We start from the raw sequence: 25,136 nt of genomic DNA, 5'->3' as shown, positions 1-25,136 counted from the left end.
GAGTAACCATCTGTCATCATACAAAGTTATTACAGTATTATTGACTATTTTTGTCACACGGTCCATTACATCCCATGACTTTATAACTGGAAGTCTTTACCCCTTAATAACCTTCATCTATTTAGCCTACCCCCTAAGTCCTCTTTACTTATGATAACGGACGGTTTGTTTTCTGTATCCATGAGTTTGAGTCTGGTTTTTGTTGTTGTTCATTTGTTTTTTAGATTCCTTTTTTTTTCTTTTTTTAAAATTTTTAAAAATTTATTATTTATGATAGTCACACAGAGAGAGAGAGAGAGAGGCAGAGACACAGGCAGAGGGAGAAGCAGGCTCCATGCACCGGGAGCCCGACATGGGATTCGATCCTGGGTCTCCAGGATCACGCCCTGGGCCAAAGGCAGGTGCTAAACCGCTGCGCCACCCAGGGATCCCTGTTTTTTAGATTCCACGTATGAGTGAAATTGTAGGTTACTTGTCTTTCTCTGGCATATTTCACTTAACATAATGCCCTCTAGGTTCATTCATGTTGCAAATGGAGAGATTTTATTTTTTTTTTAATGGCTAAGATTTTGTTGTTATATACACACATATATGTATATATATACACACCACATCTTTATTCACTTTTTCGTTAGGCACTTGAGCTGCTTCCGTATACTGGTTATTGTAAAATAGTGCTGCGGTGACCATAGAGGTGCATGTAGCTCTTTGGATTAGTGCTTTGTTGTCTTTGGAAATACTCAGAATTGCTGGACTGAATGATGTAATTTTAATTTTTTTGAGGAATTTTTACCAATTTCCGTTTTCACCAACAGTGCTATGGGGGTTCCCTTTTCTCCCCACATCCTCGCCAATACTTGTTATTTCTTTTTAAAATAGTTAATCTGACAGGTATGAGTTGATAGCTCCTTGCAGTTTTATTTCGCATTTCTCTAATGATTTCATGGAGCATCTTTTCGAATACCTGTTGGCCATCTGTGTGTCTTCTTTGGAAAAGATGTCTATTCAGCTCATTTTTTAATGGAGTTATTTGATAGTATGTAGTGTAAGTTCCTTATATAGTTTGGATATTAATCCCTTATGGGATATATGATTTGCAAATAACTTCTCCCACTTAGTAGAGTGCCTTTTGTTTTGCTCATAGTTTCCTCTGCTGTGCTAAAGCTTCCACATTTTAGTTGCAAATAATTGTGGGACATAGCAGCCACCCTAATACTGCTATTCTGTTAGGATTATCGTGTGTTGATTTCTTAAGTATAACCTCTATAATCGAAGCATCGTGGTTCCAAAAAATCCACATGAGCTAATTCCCCATTTGTGAGAATGTCAACTGCTGAAATACTCATTAAGACCTCTGGTCCCTGAGTGGCGGTAGCACCAGATTCTAGGGAGATTGGATGCCACCACTTAGGAAAAGGAAAGGAAAAAGTAAGAATATGGCTTGGTTTGGTTTTGAAATACCAGCTATTCAAGTTTGACTCTCCTTGAAAAGACTCTATTGATGCTCAAGATGTACATCTGTAGCCAGAAAGCAGCATGATAAGAAGTTAAAAGAAAGGCAGGTTGGATTGGAGAGGATAAAATGAAGCCTGGATGTCACCAGAGGTTGCATTTTACCTTTCAAGGTCAGAAAAAACCTGGAAATAGGACTGAGCATAGGACCTTAGGAAAGGAGGGTTCATCGGGAGGGAAAGGATGCATTTACCGTCAAATCCCCAAATCTTGTTCGTTTCATCCCTGAGCATCTCTGCTGATGCCCCTGTCTACCGCCCTGGGGCCTTGCGTCCTTCGTTTCTAAGCCTATTCGCTCGCACAAGCTAACTGAGCCAGCCTCACCCTCTTTCATCCTCCTGTTGGTGAGCTAAGCCATACAAAGGATTTTCTCTGATTACAGTCTTTCTCTGCCTTTCCATCGCCTGTAGGATCAAATACAAACTTAGCAGACTAGCGAAAGACCTTGATGTTCCGGGTCCCGCTTATCCTGCCAGCCTCGGGGCTTGCCATCGTGCACACAACCTAACCAGTTATGCAGAACTGCATGCGGTTTCCAGAAAGAGGCTGCTTCCCCACCCACCTCCCTGACCGTGCACCTGCTGCTGCTATTGCCTGCAGTGTGTCCTCTCCTTGGGCCGCTAACTCTGCACCTTTAACTCAGCTCGGATATCTCCAGGAAGTCTCTTCCATTCGTGTCCTCAGTCTGAACGATGTACCACTTGTGTGAATGTCCAGAGCTTTATTGCACACTTGCCATGTCCTATCACTACCACCTCTTGGCTTGTTTGCCCAATCAACCTCACTGCTTCAGTGCAGGCAGTCGGCCTTCTCCAGCTCTGACTCTCAAGCACTGGCCCTGTAAGGCACTAAATACATGATGTGCCCGATGAACGAACACACAACAGACATCACTGCTGCCTTCAAGCTTCAGACTGCTAAGGGTATCCGTACATTTAATGATTAGAAAACAGTTGCAGACTATTCCCCAACACAAATCAGCATTGTGTGTTGCATCTCCATCGTCCTATATGGAGATTCCAGGGAAGGAAGAGAACAAAATGGCACAGAATAACTAGTACTCTTTCTTTTGAAAAAACCTATTTATACAGCTGGGTCCTGAATGATGAGTGAGGTCTGAACAAGCCTGATAGGAGAATCCGATCCTTTTCCTTCCAGGCTCCGTTCAGGTGTGTGCTTTGTACGGGTAGCCTGTCCTATTTGGAGCTCAGTTCCTCTCCTGAGCCCAGCATTTAATGGCTATGCTACCTATCTGGTAATTAATGTGATTTCTTGTATGGTTAGATCTTATTCTTTCAATAATCGTGGAGTCGTCTATGATGCACTGAATGCCGGGCACTCGGCAATAACTAGGATAAACATACCCCTTACCTTGTGGCGCAAACCCATAAATAATCGTTTACATTGCTAGGTCTGTTATTAGCGCTACCAGGGAACAGTTCGCGGGGCTGTGTAATTACTGAATGAAGGTCTAACTTAACTTGAAAGTCAGGAAGGGTCCTGCTGAGTGAGTGACATTTGCACTTAACCCTGCAGATTCGGTCGGAAACAGGCAAGGAGGAGACGAGGTTTCGAGGTTTCGGAGTGGCCCAGGTGGTGGTGGTGGTCACAGCGTGTGTAGGAACACTCCAGGAGGGAGGAAGCAGGTGTGTTCGGGAAGCAGAGAGGAGGTTAGTATGGCTGGATGGTAGCAAGAGAGCCAGAGAGGGGCAAGACCTTGCAGGGCCTCGCCGGCCGTACTGAAGATTTTCGTCTTAATTCCGAGATCAGTGGGAAATCCTTGAAAGGGTTAAGCATGGGAAAAATCATTCTCTTGTATTTATTTTATCTCCGATGCTTCCAGATAGTTTGAAGGGCAAACACACTAGTTTATATAGCCTGAAATTCCCTCTGAGCACCTGCCACTGAATTAGATACTCAGTAAATATTTAGCAATTTGGGTTCCAAATGGAGGGAGGCAAGTATAAGGGTGAGAGTGAGGAGGGTCTTTCAGGGAACCAGTAGGACTCTTGACAGAACATGGGGAGCAGTGGGGAGTAAAATTAGCAGAGTGGTCACCACCCTTCGTTAGAGGCTTTGTAGTCGCCACCTACGATGGCTGCAACTAAACGCCGTAGACTGGGGGGCTGGAACCGCAGAAGCCCGTTTTCTCAGTTTGAGAGTCCACCGTGCCAGAAAGGTTGGTTCTGATAAGAGTCCTCCTCTTGGCTTGCAGACAGCTGCCGTCTTGCTGTGTCTTCACACGGGGCGCACGTGTGCGTGTACGTACCCACACACACCCAGAAAGCGTGCCGGTCCTATCGGATTAGGAACCCACCCTATGACCTAACTTACCTCCTTGTAGGTTCTGTCTCCAAATACACTGACATTAGGAGTTAGACCTTCAACATATGAATTTGCCGGGGGGAGGGGGGGTTGTTGGACGCAACTAAACGTGTAATGGATTTTGTATCGTGAAACCACTCAGGCGGTGGTTCCCAGCCAAGGTGTGACTCCGTGGAACTAAGGAGCTTTCTCAAACGTGGAATGTAAGGGGCCTATCTTGGTAATTGCTGTTTTGTGTAATACTAAGCTAGAGATTTCAAATCTACATTTTTCGAAAATCTCCCTGGGACAATTCTGATTGATTCGGGGAACACTTACTATATCTCTGCATTTTAGTCCTAGCTCATAGACCAAAGGACTCCTCTCATCTCCTCCACATTTGGGAAATATCTCATTCCCTCTTTCCACTCTCTCTGGGACGTCCCCCGCTCCCACCCCCCACTAGAGAAATTCAAGGGAACCCAACATTTTCTAGGCCTGCACAGGAAAACACGACTGGCCTTTCACTCTCTTGTCCGTGGTACTTGCCCTGCCCCGACCCACTGGGCTGCTAAACAAGCCACGGGCTACCACGCAGCTGGCCGGGTGAGCGCCAAGCACAGCGGACTCTCCCACAAGTGGATGGCGAGGCCCAGATTTGAAGGAGAGGAAAGGGGGGAGGCACAATTTTGACTTCAGAAGTTTGAGGAGGGTGGCTCTCCCTGGCAAGTCCCAGCAAACACAACGAGGCAGGGGCTCGAAAGGTCCAGGATTCGGTTTTCCTCATATGCCTGGAAGGCCAGAGGTAGCACGGTGGCTCCGTGATGCCCTCAGATGCCGGGCGCCCACCCCGGGTCAGCTCGTGCTGCCTCTGGGTCCCAGTCACGTGCTAGGCAGGAAGAAGGGCAGAGGCAGCACGGCGGAGGGGGGGAGGGTGCCAGTGGACACGACTCCCTTGGGAAGAGCTTGCAGGAAGCCTCAGCCAGCAACCGTCTTTCTTGGCTCCTCCACCAGTGCTCCTGCCACAGCCCCCCCCCCAAGCTGGGGAAGCTGGGGCGCAGGATGATTCCACATTGATGCACATGTGCCTGTCTGGGCGGAACATGCTGCTGCCCCCAAACACAACCGCGGTTCTGCTGAGAAGACAGAGGATGAAACAGATTTTGAGTGATTAGGAACGTCTGCCCCAGGGACCAGGTGAGCTCTCGCGTCTAACCGGGCAACTCTGATCTCCAGGGCAGGGGTGTGTGTGGAGGCAGAGGGGTGTCGTTGGGCACGTGCCTGACCCCGAGATGAATCTTAAAATATCCTGAGTTTCTACCATGTGCCAGAAACCATTCTGGACGGTGGGAATGCAATAGGCAGCAAAACAGACAAAAGACCCACCCCCGAGGGGCCTACGTCCTGGGAAGGGGGAGAGGGGGGTGTCCAGTAAGTAAATAGAAACAAGCGGCTGGGGCAGGGGCTGCACCATGGGCCAGTGCGGTGTTCCTCAACCTCATCTTCTGGGGGGCACCTGGCATTTTATGTTATGTGGGAGCCTATGTCTTTATCACTTACGAGGACTATGACCACTTCTTTGAAGATGTGCGTACTCTCCTTCCCGCTGTAGTGACCATAGCTGTAGGAGCCCCGCTTTTCATTATTGGCCTAATTGGCTGCTGTGCCACAGTCCGAGAAAGCCGCTGTGGACTTGCCACGTTTGTCATCATCCTACTCTTGGTTTTTGTCACAGAAGTTGTTGTTGTGGTTTTGGGATACGTTTACAGAGCAAAGGTGGAAACTGAGGTCGATCGCAGCATTCAGAAAGTGTATAAGACCTACAATGGAACCAACCCTGATGCTGCTAGCCGGGCTGTTGATTATGTACAGAGACAGCTGCATTGTTGTGGAATTCACAACTATTCAGACTGGGAAAATACAGACTGGTTCAAAGAAACCAAAAACCAGAGTGTCCCTCTTAGCTGCTGCACAGAGACCGCCAGCAGCTGTAATGGCAGCCTGGCCCACCCCTCCAACCTCTATGCCGAGGGAAGTGAGGCTCTAGTTGTAAAGAAGCTACAGGAAATCATGATGCATGTTATCTGGGCAGCGCTGGCATTTGCAGCTATTCAGCTGCTGGGCATGTTATGTGCATGCATCGTATTGTGCAGAAGGAGTAGAGACCCTGCTTATGAGCTCCTCATCACCGGTGGAACGTACGCATGTGAGAAAACGCAAGCCTCAGCTTTTTAGTCTCGTTCTGATTTGGAGGGTGAATTGAACAGGTCTACGCTATTGGCGGCCTGAGTTCATCTATTTAAAGCACACGGGTGTTGGACAAAGCAGCTTGGCTCTTCATATGCCCACCTATTTCCCTGCCCACCTAGGAGTTTCTTTTTCTGTGTTCTAGCGGACTCTCCGTGTTCCTAAGTTCTTAAGTATGGCAGTTTATGTTCTAATTTCAGAACCATTTGCAGGTTGCATAGTGTGAGAGAATCAAAAGAGGGCCTAGGCCTGCTTCTGTTAGGTCCCTGCAGTAACGGGGCTGCTGCCGGAGTATCTCTAGGCCCTTCCAGTCTGCATGGTGGAGAACTCTGGGCCAAAGGTGCTTGGGGGGAGAGGGAGGAAACCAGCTGCAGTGAAAGTTAACACCAGATGGTGCCCCTTGTCAGTGTCCTTTAAAAAAATATATATATATACTGTAGTTCAGTAAGATAGCAACTGTATAAAATTGCTAAAATAGATTTTAGAATCATACAGTGTGTCTCTTGGTTCATCTTCAAAATCAGACTGATCTTTGAAACTAGCAGTTTTTAATCAAAGCTGGCTTTTAGGAGGAGTATAATGTATGCACTACTGTTTTAAAACAATTAGTGTGTGTGTGTGTTTGTGTGTGTGTGTGTGTTTGTATGATTGAGCCCATTCATCGTAAGTCTAAACTCGTTAGCATTAATGTACCCATGTAGACTAGCAAAATAGTATGTAGATGTGATCTCCGTTGTAAATAGAAAAATCTATTTTATTGGCAAATTGAACACCAATAAAAAATAAATTTATTATAAAAAAAAAGTAAATAGAAAAATCTAATTCAATAAACTCTGTATCACCCCTGAAAAAAAAAAAAAAAAAGAAGAAAAGAAAAGAAACAAGAGGCGTGTTGGCTGAAGGCAATAGGGAATGTCCAGGCAGCAGGGGCTGGGGGGCTGGCGGTCTGCAGGTGAGCTCAGCCGGTGTTCCAGAGACAACTTGAAGGACGAGAGTGACCGAGTTGTGCAAACACTCCGAAAGCAGCATCTGAGCCCGAGCAATCAGGTGCAACAGATAGATACAAAGGCCCCGGCTTCTTCGTCTTATTTCTGAGATTCGTTTCTTTTTATGGATTCTGCTATTCGTATCTTAATTTCTTCATACGGACATACAGTTTTGCTGCCTGTAAAAGGGCAATTCTCACAGGGCAACCGGGTGCTTTCCTTCCCCCCTGGAAAAAACAAGATGCCTGAATGCACATCTTTTTTTCTTTTTTTTTTTTTTAAGATTTTATTTATTGGGAATCCCTGGGTGGCTCAGCAGTTTAGCGCCTGCCTTTGGCCCAGGGCGCGATCCTGGAGACCCGGGATCAAGTCCCACATCGAGTTCCCGGCATGGAGCCTGCTTCTTCCTCTGCCTGTGTCTCTGCCTCTCTCTCTCTCTCTCTCTCTCTCTCTGTCTATCATGAATAAATAAATAAATAAATCTTAAAAAAAAAAGATTTTATTTATTTGTTTAGGAGAGAGCGAGTGAGCACACAAGCTGGGGGAGAGGCAGAGGGAGGCAAAGACTTCCCACTCGGCGGGGCTTGATCCAGGCCCTGAGCCGCAGGGACGCCCAACCAACTGAGCCACCCAGGCGTCCCCTGAATGTACATCTTGGGGGAAATTAAGTGCCTTTTCCACATTGCTCTACCTCCTGAGTTCTGTCTTCTTTCTTTGCTCTTTAGGAGACTACGTGCGGTTGTATTTAAGAAAATGGACCATGGGGTCCTGATAGCTCTGAGCGTGAGCCCCGATATTTCCTGCCTCTGGTATTGAGCCAATAACCCAGAGCCCGTTTGCTCAGCTGTGACGTTGGGATGCGAATGCCTCCCTTCTTCTGTTGTGAGAATTAAATGAGAGGATGTGCGGGTGCTGGGCACCTCTTGGGTCTCTCCAGACCTGGCCTGCTTCCTTGTGATCGTCAGCCCCCAGGCACGTGGAGTTTCTGGGAGAGGTCAGGTGCTGCCCTTATGGAAAAGAGCCTGCTCTTTACCAGCGTGTGACAGCCTCGTGTCACATTTACCTCCTTCCATGAAGTCGCATTTACCAGCCTAACCCCGTGCCCCACCTCAAAGTCTTTTGAGAGGTAGGACCAAGACCCTTGGTTACTTGAATGGCAGCAATGCCGCTCACACTGTGAAATCTTGTCATGATCAGGGACTGTCCATTGTAGACTCCATCCCTGCCCTCTCCCTGTGCCTCCTTGGTGCTGGCTCCTTGTCAGGGAGCCTCGTCTCTGGTGCCATCCCCTTTCTCTGTGTTCATCAACCACATCCTGGCTTTCTTCCAGAATTTCACAACTCATCACGGCAGTCGCCTGGAACTTGCTCTTACGTGTCCCAGATTTCCCCACCAGAAGTCCCACAGAGGGATTAGCAGAGCCGACTAACTTCCTTTTCAACTCGGGCTTCCAGGTTCTTCCAAACAGGCCCCCTTTTCCACTTCTACTGGTGGACACTCAAGTCCTTACGCGGCCTTCATGTCACCACCGCGCCTCCAAGCCCTCGGGCTCAGTAACAGATGGCTTGTTTGGTATGAACATCTTCATCTTTTCATCCCTGAACCTACAAAATTATGTATGTCTACAACTACCCTTTCCTCTTTTTTACAGGAGAAGATGGTTAATTTTCTAACCAAGAGTCATCCAGCCATTCCTGTTTTTGAATTTTGTGCTTTCCTGCCTTTCTTGGGACTTGACTCCTTGCCTCCTCTTTACTGTATCTTGAATCTCTCTCTTGCCATGGCATTTTTAACAATTGTGAAACAGGCTCAAATCTTTATTATCTTAAGAGAAAAAAAAAAAACCACCACATGATCTCTCTAGCTTTCATATATATCTTACCCAAGCATGTAGGAAGGTAGTGAACGATTATATACCTAATTTTTTAAATGGGTTTATGTCAAAGATTTGTTAAATTGATTAATGAAGGATTCAGTAGAATGGTAAAGCTAGTTCAAAGAAAATTGAAGAGACTGGGTGCATAAAGTCATTAAAGCATGCTAGAAAGAGATTGCTAAATTATATATAAAATAAAATATAACTTCTGGGTTATTATATTTTCATTTGTACCTCTCCAGGGACAAATTTCGTTTTCATTCACATTGAACAAAAATAATGTGCAAGCTTATCTATCTGTGTTTTACGAGTTAGCACCTACACTTACAGAGTTAAAAATATCCTAAATAGTAAGTAAGAGTAAATAAAAGTAAATAGTAAAAAAAAAAAAAAGTAGATAGTAAATAAATAAGACAATTCCAGAAAATCAGAATAACTCTAGACAGGCCTGTTGGACAATGTTCAACACAACACTGAAATGATAGGCAGAAATCCCTTTGCCCACTTCCAGGTTTTTGGACACTTTTCCTAACAGCTATTCCTTTTGATCATAAATAATCCCTGAGGATTATTCTTGATCTTTAGAGCTGGTCTCATTGTATTTTGTTCTGATTCATTAACTCATTAACATTGATGAAGCAAGAAGTGTTAATATGGACATGAATTTCCTTGAAGTATGGTCAACATCCAGTGCCATGTGGTATTAAACAACTACTGTGGCCAAAAAAAAAAAAAAAGTACCCTCTGTCTGATTCCATGGAATCCAGTATCTTCTTTTCTCTTTTTAAAGATTTTATTTATTTGAGAGAAATAATTTTATTTACATTGAGCATGAGCAGGAGAAGGAGCAGAGGGAGAGACTCCCCACGGAACAGAGACCCCGATGCGGGGCTTGATCCTAAGACTCCAGGATCATGACCTGAGTTGAAGGCAGGTCCTTAACCGACTGAGCCGCCCAGGTGCCCCTCCAGTATTGTATTTTCAATAGGCTCTGTTATTCCAAAGAGGTTTTTATTGCTCTTATTTGCATTCATGTTCTGTGGCTAGAAAACCAAACCCGTGAAATTTATTTCTACCAGTTTTGCCTGGAGTACCTGTAAATGTGAATGAATCTCTCTCATTCCTTGAGGTCCCCTAAATCTGCTTGGTACCCAGTTTGCCTGGAAATTATTTTCTTTTCTATATATGATTCCAGGACCTCCAAAACCACGGAAGAGGTGCTAGAATGGTCTCCTGGGAAGGTTTTATGAGCCCTGATTCCACATATGAAGCATAACCTCCATTCCCCAATGAGGGGCTTATCATACATGATTAAATGAGATTTATTTCTGTATGATTCTTTAAGTATAGTTTTGGTTACCCAGGTCATTTTTGTAACTGTACCTTGCTTTAAAAAAACAACCAAAAGAACCTCTTACTGAACTCTTGGTAAACTATTCTGTTTTTAAAAGTAAAGAGACTTAGTAAAAGATGTTTGTCTTTGAATTTTGAGGTGTCAGTGAGAACAAAACATAATTTAAATGTTTTATTTAGTTTTCCAAAGCATAGCCTAAAACAGGGATCAGCAAACCTTTCTATACAGGACATTTCTCTAAATGTTCTCCATCCTGTGGGCTGTGGATCTCTGTAGCATGATTTGTGCCAAATCTACCACTGTGGCATGAAGAAACCATAGACAACATGTAAACGATGAGCCTTCATTGACTAAATTTGACCTACGGTGAGCTGGATTGGGTTCATGGACCACAGTTTGCTGACACCTAGTTTAAAATAAAGGTTAGGGATAGATCAAGAAAATCTAAGGGGTTTATCAAGAAAGATCAAGATCAAGAGAGAGAAGGGCTTTATCATATGCCCAGAAGAAAATAGAACATTAAAAACAATACTGAGATAGGGGCACCTGGGTGGCTGGGTCAGTTAAGCATCTGCCTTCAGCTCGGGTCATGATCTCAGGGTTCTGGGATCAAGCCCTGCATCGGGTTCCTTGTTTAATAGGAGTCTGCTTCTCCCTCTCCCTCTGCCCCTCCCAACTGCTCGTGCTCTCTTTCACACACAAATGATTAAGTAAAAAATCTTTTTTTTTTTTGTTTTTTGTTTTTTTTGATTAAGTAAAAAATCTTAAAAAAAATAATACCAATTTACAATAAGGTAAATATCACAAAACAACCACAGTTATAGACACCTCATCCATTTCAGCTCATGTAATTAATACTTTTTGCACAGGATTTTGGCCCTGCAGTCTGCTTTTACAAAGCTAATGCTTCTAGGGACACCTGGGTGGCTCAGTGGTTGAGTGTCTGCCTTTGGCTCTGGGCGTGACTCTGGGGTCCTGGGTTTGAGTCCCACATTGGGATCTCTGCAGGGATCCCTTTGCCTATGTCTCAGCCTCTTTCTGTGTGTCTCTCATGAATAAATAAATAGAATCTTTAAAAAAAAAAAAGGTGATGCTTCTGGGCTAAGAGTCCTGGAAATCATGACTCAGTCCCCTGCCATATTCGGCAGTTATCCAGATGGTGTCAGCTTAGAAATCTGTACCAATGAATCCATTACTTAAAGTATCAACAGGGAAGAGTAACTTGTCCTTTTAATTGAGGTTCTGAGGATGTGTGTCTTTGTTAACCACCTACTTTTAGCCTGTAGCTTATTGTAAAGTCTTCAGGTAAACATGACAGGAAAGCCAGAAGTTGATGACCAGATTGCAGTGGTGGTGGCTTTTTAAAAAATTTTTTTAATAGGACTCAATGATATTAGAATAGAGGAGAGCAAAATCATCTATGAGAGTAATGGGAGTAACAATAAGATTTGGATCAATGTTTCCCTTGAGGATAAGAACATATTATAGACAATGAGGACATTGACCTTTGGGACATTCCTGACGTGTATAATCTTGGAGGAAAAAATTAGTTTAGGGAAGGCTGAACTTCGCCTTTTGCTCGACAGATCTTTCCATTTTAGCTCTCAGGTAGCTCTCACCTTTATTTTTTCCCCTTGACTCAATCCTTTGCCCTTTTCTCTTATCCATTGTGATGTTTTCTCTGAGAAATCTCTTGACTTGCTATCAAGTGTCCTATATTAACAAACTGTATTTTTGTAAATCTTGCCCATTCTCATCATCTGCCCCTGCGCATCTCCACCCATGGATCTCAGAATCATTGAAAAGGGGACTCAGTCTATTTTAATTGGAACTTACTGGGACATTCATTATGATCCTGATGGAGTAACTTATCTGCCCTAAACAATGTGAAGTACGTCAATATATATGAGGAAGTTAGTTTCAGGCATTAAAAAACAAGTAATACCAATGTTCTTTGAGAGAAAGAAAGCACGTCAGGTGAACTACACAATCATCCAGCTCCCTTTTTGGGGCATTTTTTGAGCTGTAGTGTGGTGTAATGGCACATAAACTCCTCTTAAGGATTCTTAACCGAGAGCTGGCTTGTACATACTCAGGGTGAGGAAAGAGTGGCTACTGATGGGCCAGCAGTTGTGCAGTGCTGCAAGACATTGAATTATGGCCAATCCAGAATGGAATGTGTTCAGTGAACACTGGGCATCCAGTTGAGATTTCATAAAGGCCACATCTGGGAGCAGGAACTGTGCCCTAGATCAGGGGTTGGGAAATTATGGCCAAATCTGGCTTATGGCCTGTTTTTTGTGTAGCCCATGAGCTAAGAATGTGTGTGTGTGTGTGTGTGTTTTCCACATTTTTAAGAAAACTTTGTTTAAAAGGAGCAGCAGGGGGAGGAGGTGGAAGAAGAAAAGAAGGAGAAAGAAAAGAAAGAAGAAAAAGAGAGGCCATGTATTGCTCACAAGGCTAAAATATTTATTACCTGGTCTTTTACAGACGACATTTTCCATCCCCCTCTGATAAAGGCCTCATCTCGCAATGAAGAATAAATATGAAACAGAACCACGCCAACAAGGAAAAAACACAAGCCAGAGTAAGGAAATTTGCCAATAATTAGCTGCTTTGCAGGACAAAACAAACCTTTTTTAAAGAAAACAACATAAACCAGACTCCTTATATCACCCACAATGTTTAGCATACAATGAAACCTTGCCAGACACATGAGAAATTAGGATTCTGCTGACTGTGATCAAGGAAACAATAACCAGTCAATAGAAGTAGACTTTGATAGGACCCAGAATTATACTTAGTAGACTACTACTACCATTGTATGTATGTTCAGAAAGAAAAAGGAAAAGATGCACACAATAAATCAACAGATGGGAGATCTCAGTAGAGAAATGGACACTATAAAAAGGAGCCAACTGGAAATTCTAAAACTAAGTCATGATACTGGAAATGAAAAGTTTACTGGATGAATTTAGCAGTAGATTGGAGAGTTCAAAAGAATAAGATAATGAGCTTGAAGAGAGAGCAATAGAATTGTCCTGAGGAAGAAAGATAAAAAAGATGAAAACAAAAAACAGACCCCTCAGTGACCTATGGGAGATTGTTAGACTGTCTATGAAGAGTCCAAGAAAGAGAAGGAATAGGGGAGAGAAGTATTTGAGGAAATAATATCTGACAATTCCCCAAGTTTGGTAGAAAACGAATTACTCATCTAAGAGCTCAGCAATCTTAAATGAGTACAAGGAAAACCACGCTTAGACACATTATAGTTATTCTTCTGAAAACCAAAGATAAAGATAAAATCTTAAAGGCAGCCAGGAGAAAAAGGCCCAGTATTTACAGAGGCACATATATCCGACAAATAATTCTTACAGGAAACAATGAAAGCCAGAAGACAGTGGAGCAACATCTTTAACATTTTGGAAGAAGAGGGGAAACCTGTTAACCAAGAATTCTCTATCTAGCATGAATACCCTTCAAAAATTAGGATGAAATAAAGAGATTTTCAGATAAAAACAGAAAATTTATGGCAAGCAGACCTGCACTACAAGAAATGATAAAGGAGTTTTTTAGCTTCTAATGACATCATTGGAAACTTGGATAGAGAGCAAGTCATGAAAACCCCTAGAAATGGTGAATAAATGGATAAATATAAAATACTTATTTTTTTAACTTTGAAAAACACATGGCACTTTAAAGAACGTTGTGTTTTGGAACTTATTTTTTTTGAAAGATTTTATTTATTCATGACAGATACAGAGAGAGAGAGGCAGAGACATAGACAAAGGGAGAAGTAGGCTCCTTGTGGGGAGTCTGATGTGGGACTCGATCCCAGGACCCCAGGATCACGACCTGAGCTGAAGGCAGATGCTCAACCACTGAGGCACCCAGGTGTCCCGTGTTTTGGAACTTATTAAATGTAAAATAAAATATATGACACTAATAGCACAGAAGACAGGAGTGGAACCATCCTCCTGAAAGCATCCTACGTTTCACACGAAGAGGCCGATGATTAACTCTATGTAGTATGTGAGAAGTGAGGATGAGTATTGTAATCCCTAGAGCAAGCACTACAAGGAATATGGTAGCTAAAACCTCAATGGAAGTAATAAATAACATACATGGAATTTGATTAACTTAAAAGAAGCAAAGAGAAATGGAGGAACGATGAAAACAAATAAGAAATATGGGAAAAACAGAAAACAAATACTAAGAAGAATTAAACGCAATCATATTAATCACTTAATGTGAATTGACTAAACTCTTCATTTAAGAGGCAGAGATTGGATAAAAATGTCAGACTCAACAAGATGCTATTTATAAATGATGTGATTTAAGCACATGTAGGTATACATACATTTTGCATGAAAGGAGGGAAACTGATACACAGTGAAACAGAAAGCATGAGAAAGCTGCTGTGCTTATATCAATTTCGCACAAAGTTGACCTCGAGACGAAGGCTGCTATTGCATATAAATAGGGACATTTCATAATGATGAATTAATTCACCAAGAAGGCTCAGGAGCTCTAATTCTGTATGTACGCACACGATAATAGAGCTTTAAAATACGTGAAACGGGGCACCTCGCTGGCTCAGCTGCAAAAGCATGCGACTCTTGATCTCTTGGCCATGAGTTCAAGTCCCATGTTGGGTGTAGACCTTACCTATATGTATATACACACAATGTATACATTGCCTAAATTCACGCACACACACACACACACACACACACGAAACAAAACCCCACAGAATTAAAGCGAGAACTAGAAGATCCACAGTTACAATGGGTGATTTTGATACCTTGTTTTCATACGTTGGTGGAGCAAGAAGACAAAAATGGATCAATAAAGAAAGAAGAGAGGGACGCACCCCCTAACCCTACACTCATCACTTGCGCTCCCGGTCTCTTGTACACGTATTTGAGAGGTCCCTCCTTTACTTCTCTGTTTATCGAAAGCCTATGAGATCAGCTAAATCAACTTTGAAACATATGTCAGGGTCCTCTTTGTTCTGGAATAGCGTAGGTCTGCGATGATTTCATCAAGAGGGGAGGCCCAGCACACTCAGCGCCTTGGTCCAAGTCAGCTGAAGGGTGCACATCGTCCCAGCCTGCCTGGTATTGTGCTCGCCACCTGCAAGCATGCATTTGCTCAGTAGAGACACATGCAGAGCTTGGCATCACTTTGGGGATTTTTTGGTTTGTTTAACTCTCTTGTGTGATGTGACATTGTGGCTGTATTGCTTATTTTCAACTTGTGTATTGCAATTCTTTGAAAACAGTATCAGAACAAAAGGCCCTGCTTTCTTTGTCCGTTTCTGCCTTGGACACTTTTTTCTAAGCTCTCTTCTCCTTCCTTTCTTTTCATTGGGTCTTCCATTCCCTGGTTCACGATTCCTGGGGGAGATTTCTCCGCTCTAACCCAGGCTAGGAGAAAGGACTGGCCTAACAACCTCGGGAGTCAGCATTGCGGACACTTTGGCTTGTGTGAGGAGGAGGGGGAAGTAGCTAATTGCATTTGCACATGGAAAACTGTGCGTAGTTCATTCAGTTCTACATCACACAAGACTCTGAGTTCTAGAGCTGAGAAGCTAAAGCTAATGTTAGGTTAGAATCTTGTCTTCCCACTTGACTGGAGAGGCATTTCTGGGCAAGGCACAGAATCGCACTTGACAGATTTCCAAGCTGATGACAACCTTGTAGGCTTTCTCTTCCTTTCTCGTGTGGTCAGCAGTCACCAGCAACACTTTCTCTTCCTTTCCAAGTGTCACAAACTGGCTGCCCTTTGAGCCAAAGTTGGCCCTCAGATGTGTTTTATTCAGACTGCACTGGTAATTTTCTAAAAGTCGCCAAATTAAAGCATCTGGAGATCTCACAAACAAATACAAATCTTTAAGCTTTCCTTAAACAGACAAATACGAAGAGAAAGGAAGACCGGGCACGACTAAGCCCGGGCCTGCTCACTCCCTCAGGGGGCCCTCTGAGCCTGTGATTCCTCCTCCTGGTCAGCACTCCCACTCCTCTCTTCAACCTCCCAAATACCCCAGGGTCTGGAGAAGTAAAAACAGGTTTGGAGAGCTCTGATTTAAGGCATGTAAGTAAAGGTGTTCAGAGCAAATCTCCCCAAAATGTGTCACTTTGGCATGTGAACTATTTTGAACTGATGGCGATTGAGACCCTGTGAGCTAAAAGTGACTTGTGCCCCCTCTTTTATCTACCTAGATGAATCTACTAAACTGGGGTCTTTCCCAGAATCAGAGTTATTAGCAGAGATCAATTTTATTTGAGTGACCCATCTGCCTGCCTGCCATCTATATGGCAGGGCCAATATCTAATTATGAAGCATCTCTCTTCTCCTTTTTTTTTTTTTAAATTAAGATTTTATTTATTTATTTGAGAGCAATGAGAAAGCATGAACGGCGGGGAGGGGCAGAGATAAAGGGAGACAACCAGACTGTGAGCTGAGCGGGGAGTCTGAAGTGGGGCTTGATCCTAGGACCCTGAGATCATGACCTGAGCCAAAGGCAGATGCTTAACCGACTGAGCCACTCAGGTGCCCCAAAGCATCTTCCCTTCTTATCGTCCTGTGAATTATCCTCTTCCGCTTTGAAGCCCCAGACCTCTATCCCATTCCTCAGCTCAGGATGGCATATATACATCATCTTACCTTCCTGCCTTTGAAACTCTCATGTATGAGGAGTCCCTATACATAGAAAATTAAATTTGATTTTCTTCTGCTAATCCTTGTCATGCCAATTTAATTCTTAGACCAGCCAGAGGAACCTTTGAAGGGTAAACAAAAATTTCTCCTCTCCAGCAGTTTTAGCAAACCAGTCAGGTAGACCTAAAGCTGCTGTGCTAGAAAGATCCTGGGACGTCTGATAAGAGCTGGCCAAAGGGAAGAATTCTTACCACATTAGTCTCCAGGATTACAGTGGCAGCAGAGAGGTGAAAGTCCTCTTTTCCTTTTCTAAATTTAGATTAGTGGGAGAAAGTATTTGCAGAGCTACTTCCTTGGGTCTTCGTGACCCCGGTGATCCCTGTTCTCCCAGAGAGGGTCACCGTATTTCTTTGCCTCTGTCTCTTGTGTGGTTTGTCATAAGGAAGGAAACCCTAGGGCACAACACGGGCATGGGCCCTCTATGACTGCTGTTCCAGCGGGCCTCATGGACGGGTGAGTTCCGAGTCCTCACCTGGCGTCTGTTATGGGTTAAGGTGAACATGAGGTCAAGGCTGTCGCTAAGGCACATCTTGGAAGCCAAAGCTGCAAAATCGGTGGGCACAGGTTGAGAGGTTTTAGTTTGCCTCTGAGAGCCTCAAGGCCTAGTCAAAGCTCTCATGTACACATCAGAAAACCAAATGAGGCTTTTTTTTCCCCCCATCTTATTCTATGACCTGAGAGCTTGGTTTTTGTGACCAGTGGAAATATTCCCTCTGTTCTCTCCCATCCAAAAGGGGACTTCCTGAGGTACAGCCTGGTGGCCAAAGACTGGAGTTCCAAGCAGCGTTGTCTTTGGCCATGTCTGCTCTCTGGGGAGTTTGTTATAAGTGGTCTCAGTCCTTAAGGGGCCTTTGCTGTTTCAACCTTCTGGAAATGTCCCAATTCTGCAGTGCCTGCCTGGTGTCATGGATTAATGGGATTGTGGCTGGAAGCATCTCTCGTGGTCATGGGAAACAGCACTACGCCCCCTTTACCACCTGGGCCACGAAGGCCTTTGTTTCCTTAGACCGTCTTTGAGAGTGAACTTCCTGGGTCTCGGGAGGGCCAGGTATCTTGCATTCTCTTATGGGAGGCCTCTTGGGGTTTGGATTAAGCCATAAAAAGGCTTACTGGTTTGAGTCCTTGTTGAGATCCTACTTGTCCTGGCCGCACGATGGACCCTTTGAATTGGCTACACTTGAGAGGAAAATAGATTTAGAGGGCTGTCGTCCTAACTGATTTATTGGCACCTGTGGGGAGACAAATTAAAAAGAGGAATCAAAGAAATACAATGACTAGCCTTAGGGACTCCCCTAAGATGAAAAAAGAGAAATTAGAATAAAAATTAAATCCAAACTAAATTCCCCTTCTCAAAATCCAGCCCCACCTGCCTGTTTTAACTTCCTGTTTTTCCTGCAGGATTTACAGAGAACACTGAGGCCCAATCTCTAGGCCTAGAGTGTATAGGTGACCCCTGTAAAGGCTGAAAGTCAGGAAGTGAATCTTACAGAGAAGCCTGGGACTGGCAGGAGAGCTTATTTTGCTGGGCTCGGTAATGGGCTCGGCCAGCTTCGAGCCTTCCTATGCGGGCGTATCCTAGACCCTCACCAAAGGGTCATGTCCCCTCTATAGCAGCAGAACTTTGCAGACGATTCTACCAAATTTAGAGAATATTAGAAAGATCAGTGGCCATGCATAAATCAGGCATCATCCTCCCACCCCACAGGGGAAACGGATGACCAGAATTGCTGTGAGGCCTTCCTCCTCCAAACAGTTAGCTGAAAGCCTGTGTTCAGGGACTGATAGAAAAAGAGAATAAAATTTCACGATGCCCTTTCCTTTCCAAATCCAGACCCATTGGTGCCTCATCCATTCTGTCCCTGGAGAGCTATGGCCTTCTTGCTTGTGTCATTTTGCCTGCCTGGAATTGCCTGGTGCCAATAAATCAGTTAGGACAACAGCTCTCTGAATCTATTTTCCTCTCAAGTGTAGCCAATTCAAAGGGTCCATCCTGCGGCCAGGACAAGTAGGATCTCTCAACAAGGACTCAAACCAGTAAGCCTTTTTATGGCTTAACCCAAACCCCAAGAGGCCTCCCATAAGAGAATGCAAGATACCTGGCCCTCCCGAGACCCAGGAAGTTCACTCTCAATTCTTTCTTTGGGCTCTCTTTGGACGGACTGGATCTTGGAAAGGTAGCATCCTTTGTTCCCTCTTTGAGGACTCCTCTTAAAAGGGGGGTTATTTAATACTGCCAGAAATACTTCCTGTTTGTCCTGGCTGAAAACTGAGAAGACATTTAAAAGAACTTTTCTTCTTTTTTAAGAGTAGGTCTGTAATCAAAAGTTGGCCAGATTGGAAGCTAATATTTAGAACATGATAGAAAATTTTAGTTTTTTTTAAAAAAGATTTTATCTATCTATCTATCTATCTATCTATCTATCTATCATCTATCTATTTATTTGAGAAAGAGCGTGAGCACAAGTGGGAGGGGCAGAGGGAGAGGGAGAGAGAATCTCAAGCAGACTCCATGCTGAGCAGAGCCTGACATGGGGCTTGAGCCCAGAACCCTGAGATCATAACCTGAGCCGAAATCAAGATTTGAATGCCTGACTGAGCCACCAGGCTCCCCAAGCATTAATATAATTTTTTTAAAAGATTTTATTTATTTATTCATGAAAGACACACGGAGAGAGAGGCAGAGACACAGGCAGAGGGAGAAGCAGGCTCCATGCAGGGAGCCTGACGTGGGACTTGATCCCAGATCCCAGGATCACGCGCTGAGCAGAAGGCAGGCACTCAACCACTGAGCCACTCAGGTGCCCCTAATAGAATTTTTAATAGCCTTTTCCCCCAGAAGTTAGAATAAAACTATGTACCCAGAGGGAAAGAAACCCCCAATTCCTTGAGAGATTAAAAATAATTGGCCTTATCTCACAAATCTTTGCAGCACTAGAAATATGGCTGTGAAAAATTTCAGTGTCCTTTTCACCAATCCCAGAACCTCCCCTCTTTATCTTAAAAGGCTTGTAAGTATTGTCCCTAGGAAACCAAAGTCTTCTAGAAGAAACTTGGATACTTCCTCTGTGACTTTGTAGTGTAGATTTTCTATCCCTACTTCCCTGGGACCTAAGAGCCATTATTTGAAATGCAAACTGTAGAGAGAGGTTTCCTCTCAGAAAGAAAAAAAAAAAAAAAAAAAAAGGAGAGAGGAAGTATTTGGAATTCGGACCAAAGAAAAATCTTCTCCACAAATATTAGTAACTGTAAGACACTCTGCATCTGTTCATGTCTATCCATATGTATTATGAATATGTGATATTTTTCTATCTCCAAAATTAATTTGTAAAGACTTCTATGTAGTTGGTTTGAAAGCAAGTACTTACAAGGATTGAGTCTCTGAAAACTCCTGGAAGTATGAAAACCAAGATGTTTTCCAGGTTTGTGTAATCTAGGATTAATCATTGATAAGTAAAAGCTAATTGAAGTTTGTTGGTTTAATTAAAATAGGTATGTCTTTAGAGTGATCAGCATTAAATCTAATGCCTTTATTCAACCTAGGTTTACTAAAAGCCAAATAAACTTCCTGTTTATCTCTGTTACAGACTTTGTCAGCAAGAAAGAGCCTAAAGATGGTGCCTAGCTGTTGAACATCTTATGAAATTTTCGTGACTAATCCAAGCATAATGATTAAAAACCAATGAACTAAGTCGATGTAAGATAAAAGTTTATAAGTGAACCTTTTGGGCAGTATTTATGTTTTATGGATGATATGTCTACTTAAGAATTCCTCGACTCTCTTTGATAACTTCTTAGAATTTTGCTAAATTAAATGATGAAAATTCTTCGTATGTCTAGGTCCTTCCCAAATAAGACCAAGTACCGAAACATTAATTGCTAAAGAAATCTAAGTTTGCTAACTTTTGTCTTCTTATTACAGAGAAGCTGAAGATATATTTGGGCCTATTGGTAAACATGTTTTGAGCTTTATTGAAAGTGCTATGAGACAGCACACATTTCTAGAAATTATGAAACGTATTCATAAATTTGCCAATCTAAAGAATGCTGGTCTAACAGCTCCCAATTGCTTACATGTTGGTTTCTGCTAGAAATTAAGATTTTTAGAAGTGAGAATTCTAATTAACATATATAATTAAAGCTACTAGAAATAATAAGGAAACAACCCTGCAGGGAGGAAAAGCAGACTTTTTTTTTTTTTTTTTTTTTGGTACAAAAAGAGATGAGGAATGGAGATGCATTTTTGTTTAGGGAAAACAAAATAATTTTGTCTTAAAGTTGATTATTTCAAAATGGCAAAGAGAACCAGGGATGAACTAGAAGGGACATAGAAAGTTGTAGAAGAAGTCTTGGGAAAGCCTTGGGAAAGGAATTTGATGTGTGATCAAACTGAATAGGAATGAGTGAGTCTGTTATAAGCGTTTTATTTTTTTATTTTTATTTTTTTTAAAGACTTTATTTATTTATTCATAGAGACACACACAGAGAGAGAGGCAGAGACACAGGCAGAGGGAGAAGGAGGCTCCATGCAGGGAGCCTGACTTGGGACTCAATTCAGGGTCTCCAGGATGAGGCCCTGGGCTGAAGGCGGCGCTAAACCGCTGCGCCATCGCCATCGGGGCTGCCCTGTTATAAGGGTTTTAAAAATAAGCCTTTTTTTTTTTTTCTTAGAGATTTTACTTATTCACTTGAGAGAAAGAAAGTAGGGGGAAGGGCAGAGGGAGAAGCAGACTCCCCACTATGTTTTGCTAAAATAATTTCCTGTGTTTATCAGGTTTTTGTTTACTTAAGAACACTAAATCCTTTCATAACTAAAAGAGCTAAGTTTTGCTTAACAAGTATGTAACATTATTTGCTTTTAAAATCTTTTATTGTCATTTTGGCTAAATGGGTAAGCATTATTTCACAATGATCTATAATCCTATGTAACCAAGTGCTTTAAAATCTTTGAAAAAAAATTTTTTTAAATAAACTTCCCAAAATCTAATTCTAAATAAAGTCTTTTGACCTAGAAGAAACATTTCAGATTTTTCCAGAAGGGTCCCTGGAACATTCCAAAGGATTCGTTAAACTAATTAGGTTTATTTGATATGTTAAAATTATGTGGGAAACATTGTCAAATAAGAAATAATACTAAGTCTTCATGATGTTGTATTTGTGTAGGTAGATATTATAAGTATTGTAAAAACTGTATAAAATTCTTAAACTTCTGAGATGTACTGGTATTTAGTCTATCACTTGTGATTCAAATTTTTAAAATGTGTGTGTCACAGAAATAACCAGATTTCCCAGTTGGTTCTGTTACAATGACTTCTCCTCCAATCTCTAATGATGGATGTTTTTTAAAAAGTCTTTTGTCATTTACAGTTGTTGTTTTAACTCAGATGCTTTTACAGAAGGGTCCCTGCAAAAGTGGCTCATCTTCAAAGAGATTCATGGAAGGGACTTTTGACAAGTACAGCTTTCTCATAACCTTAAGATCATAAAACTGAACTGGGTAAGAATTTCCAGAATTAGTAAGAAAACTGGATTTAAGCAGAACAGGAATTAATAATATGGGAATGAATGAATTGAGGAAGGTGGTGAAAATTTTCATAACTCTTGTTTGAAACATTCCTGGTTCTCTAATGTTTGCTTTTCCAGATTTAAGGAAACTTCTCTTCAACTGTCTATGACTTAGAACAATTGATGAAATACACCTTTGTAAACAAATACGAAAAAATTTTTTTCTTCCTACCTGATTCCCCCAGAATTCAAAACTGTCAGCATTCTTATTTGCATGGTAATATAGTTACTTCAGTAAGTTCAACAGTCCAATAAGAATCTGTTTTTCTTGTAACAAGGCATAATCAGAAACACTGTATTACCAAGGCTTTGACTGGAATGTCATATTTGAGGGACATGCTTAGATGCAGAAAAGACCGGAGAGCTTTAAAGAACTAAGGTCAACTCTACAGAGCCAATAGATCTCCTTCGAAAACCAGCCTGGTACCTTGTTAATAGGGTTCCTGGCAGTCTGACTGGGTGAGGAAAGTGCAGGAATCTCAGATATTTGGGGACCTCCAGAAGAGAGGAATTCGCCAAAATCTATAGGGTTTTGCAGGTGAAATCTGATGGCTACTCCTTGACTTGGATTTCCTGGTCCCGAGGAGCCTTTCAAAGTTCAATCTCAAATTCCTTATGAAAAATGGTTCAAGCTCAAATTCTTTATGAAAAATGGCAACAAAGCAGATTTAAAAGAGCCTGTATGTAACTCGTAGCCCTTCTACCATCAGGCCAAGTCTGTTGAAACTGGACTTACTTTACAAATAAATTAGTCTTAACTTGGCTATCTTTGGTGGAAATGAGAGTGGCTGTAGAGAGAAAACTTATGTCGTAGCGACACGCTTCTGCGGACGTTAGATTCGAGTTCTGAAGAACTTTCCTCGAGAATTTGTTGTTTACCTACAACCTGGACTGGACCCAGAGTTCTTCTGGTTTCCTCAAATGCCTGGTGACAGCTCTCAAAACTAATGGTTCTAATTCTCTCCTATTTTTGTGACTTGGAGTCACTGAGCCATGCACACTGGAGGTGGACAACTTGATAGAAACTTCAGAGGAGTCACCCCAACAGCCTCTTTACACAGTCTTTGCACCTGTTGCTGTGTCGGCCGCTCACCAGGTGCTCACACTGCAAACCATGCATCGCCACCGTCTGCCCTCACTCACCCTGAGGACTCTTCAACCTTGACACCGAGAAATCTTCTCATTGGCAGCACCCGGGACCTAGACACTGGGTTTATAATTTGTTCTGACCATTGACCTTTTTTCCCCTTTTCTTTCCATAAAAATGCCTCTCCTGCATTGCCTGATTGCTGGCACCACGTAGACCTAACTTCGGGAGCCCATCTGCAAGAGCACCTCCTACAATGCGACCACGCCTTAGCCGAACTGGCTTATACTTGAGACTGGTTCATTGAGATACGGAGCAGTCCACCAACTCGGTTTCCGGATTGTGAAACTTCTTTATTTTTATTTATTTATTTTTTTAAGATTTTATTTTTTTTTAATTTTTATTTATTTATGATAGTCACAGAGAGAGAGAGAGAGAGAGAGAGAGGCAGAGACACAGGCAGAGGGAGAAGCAGGCTCCATGCACCGGAAGCCCGACGTGGGATTCGATCCCGGGACCCCAGGATCGCGCCCTGGGCCAAAGGCAGGCGCCAAACCGCTGCGCCACCCAGGGATCCCTGTGAAACTTCTTTAAAGCGTCCAAGGCAAGACTACAGGGGTTCGGAGTAAGTGTCCCCAAAATGTGCCACTTTGGCATGTGACTATTCGTGAGCTGAAGGCGATTGAGACCCTAGAATCTCAGAGAAGCTGTGCCCCTCCCTTACTTTACCTAGAAGAATCTAAATTGGGTGTCTTTCCCAGAATGGGAGTGATTAGCAGAGAAGTGTTTTTTGTTTTTTTTTAAGATTTTATTTATTTATTCATGAGAGAGACAGAGACAGAAGCAGGCTCCATGCAGGGAGCTCGATGCGGGACTCGATCCCGGGACTCTAAGATCACGCCCTGAGTAGAAGGCAGGCGCCAAACCGCTGAGCCACCCAGGAGTCCCCAGCAGAGAAGTTTTATCTGCGCCACCCACCTGTATGGCTGTGCGCCTATCTAATCATCTAATTATCTAATTATCTAATTATCATCTATGCATCTGACTGGCCTGTGAATTGCCCTCTCCCCTTTGAAGCCCCAGACCCCATCCCATTCCTTAGCTCAGGACGGCGTATCCCCATCACTTTACCTTTCTGTCTTTGAACGTCTCCTGTATGTGGGGTTCCGGTACATACAACATTAATGTGCTTTTCCCCTGTTACTCTGTCTCAGGCCAACTGAATTCTTAGGCCAGCTGGGAGAGCTTAGTGAAAGATAAACGCTTTTCCTCCCCCGTGTAGGAATAGTAGGGATCTCATTAGCTAACAACCCGAGTCTCCTCTTCCCGTCATTATCAGCTACCAAAGCCAACCCTTTTATTTTGTTTATTTTCCATGCCTGGGGAAAAAAAAATAGAAAAAATCAGAAAAATAAAAAGGCCGTAGCTCTGCAGAGTGTCCTCTAGATGACAGTATTGTACCGCTCTTGCCGCAGATTGGCCTCC

General features: G+C 42.9%; 1 long non-coding RNA gene and 1 pseudogene across 1 annotated transcript; both read left to right on the top strand.

The window, feature by feature from the left end:
• The first annotated feature begins 4,790 nt into the window (after positions 1 to 4,790).
• Positions 4,791 to 21,986, top strand: LOC144291158 (uncharacterized). The gene is made up of 2 exons (XR_013358502.1): positions 4,791 to 5,013; positions 20,587 to 21,986. It is a non-coding gene; the product is annotated as an uncharacterized LOC144291158 (long non-coding RNA).
• LOC144291553 (tetraspanin-3 pseudogene) lies at positions 5,139 to 6,645 on the top strand (annotated as a pseudogene).
• Positions 21,987 to 25,136: the final 3,150 nt, after the last annotated feature.

Source organism: Canis aureus, chromosome 2 (genome assembly GCF_053574225.1).
Source record: "Canis aureus isolate CA01 chromosome 2, VMU_Caureus_v.1.0, whole genome shotgun sequence".
Lineage (NCBI taxonomy): Eukaryota > Metazoa > Chordata > Mammalia > Carnivora > Canidae > Canis > Canis aureus.
This window is presented reverse-complemented; position numbering and strand designations above follow the sequence as displayed.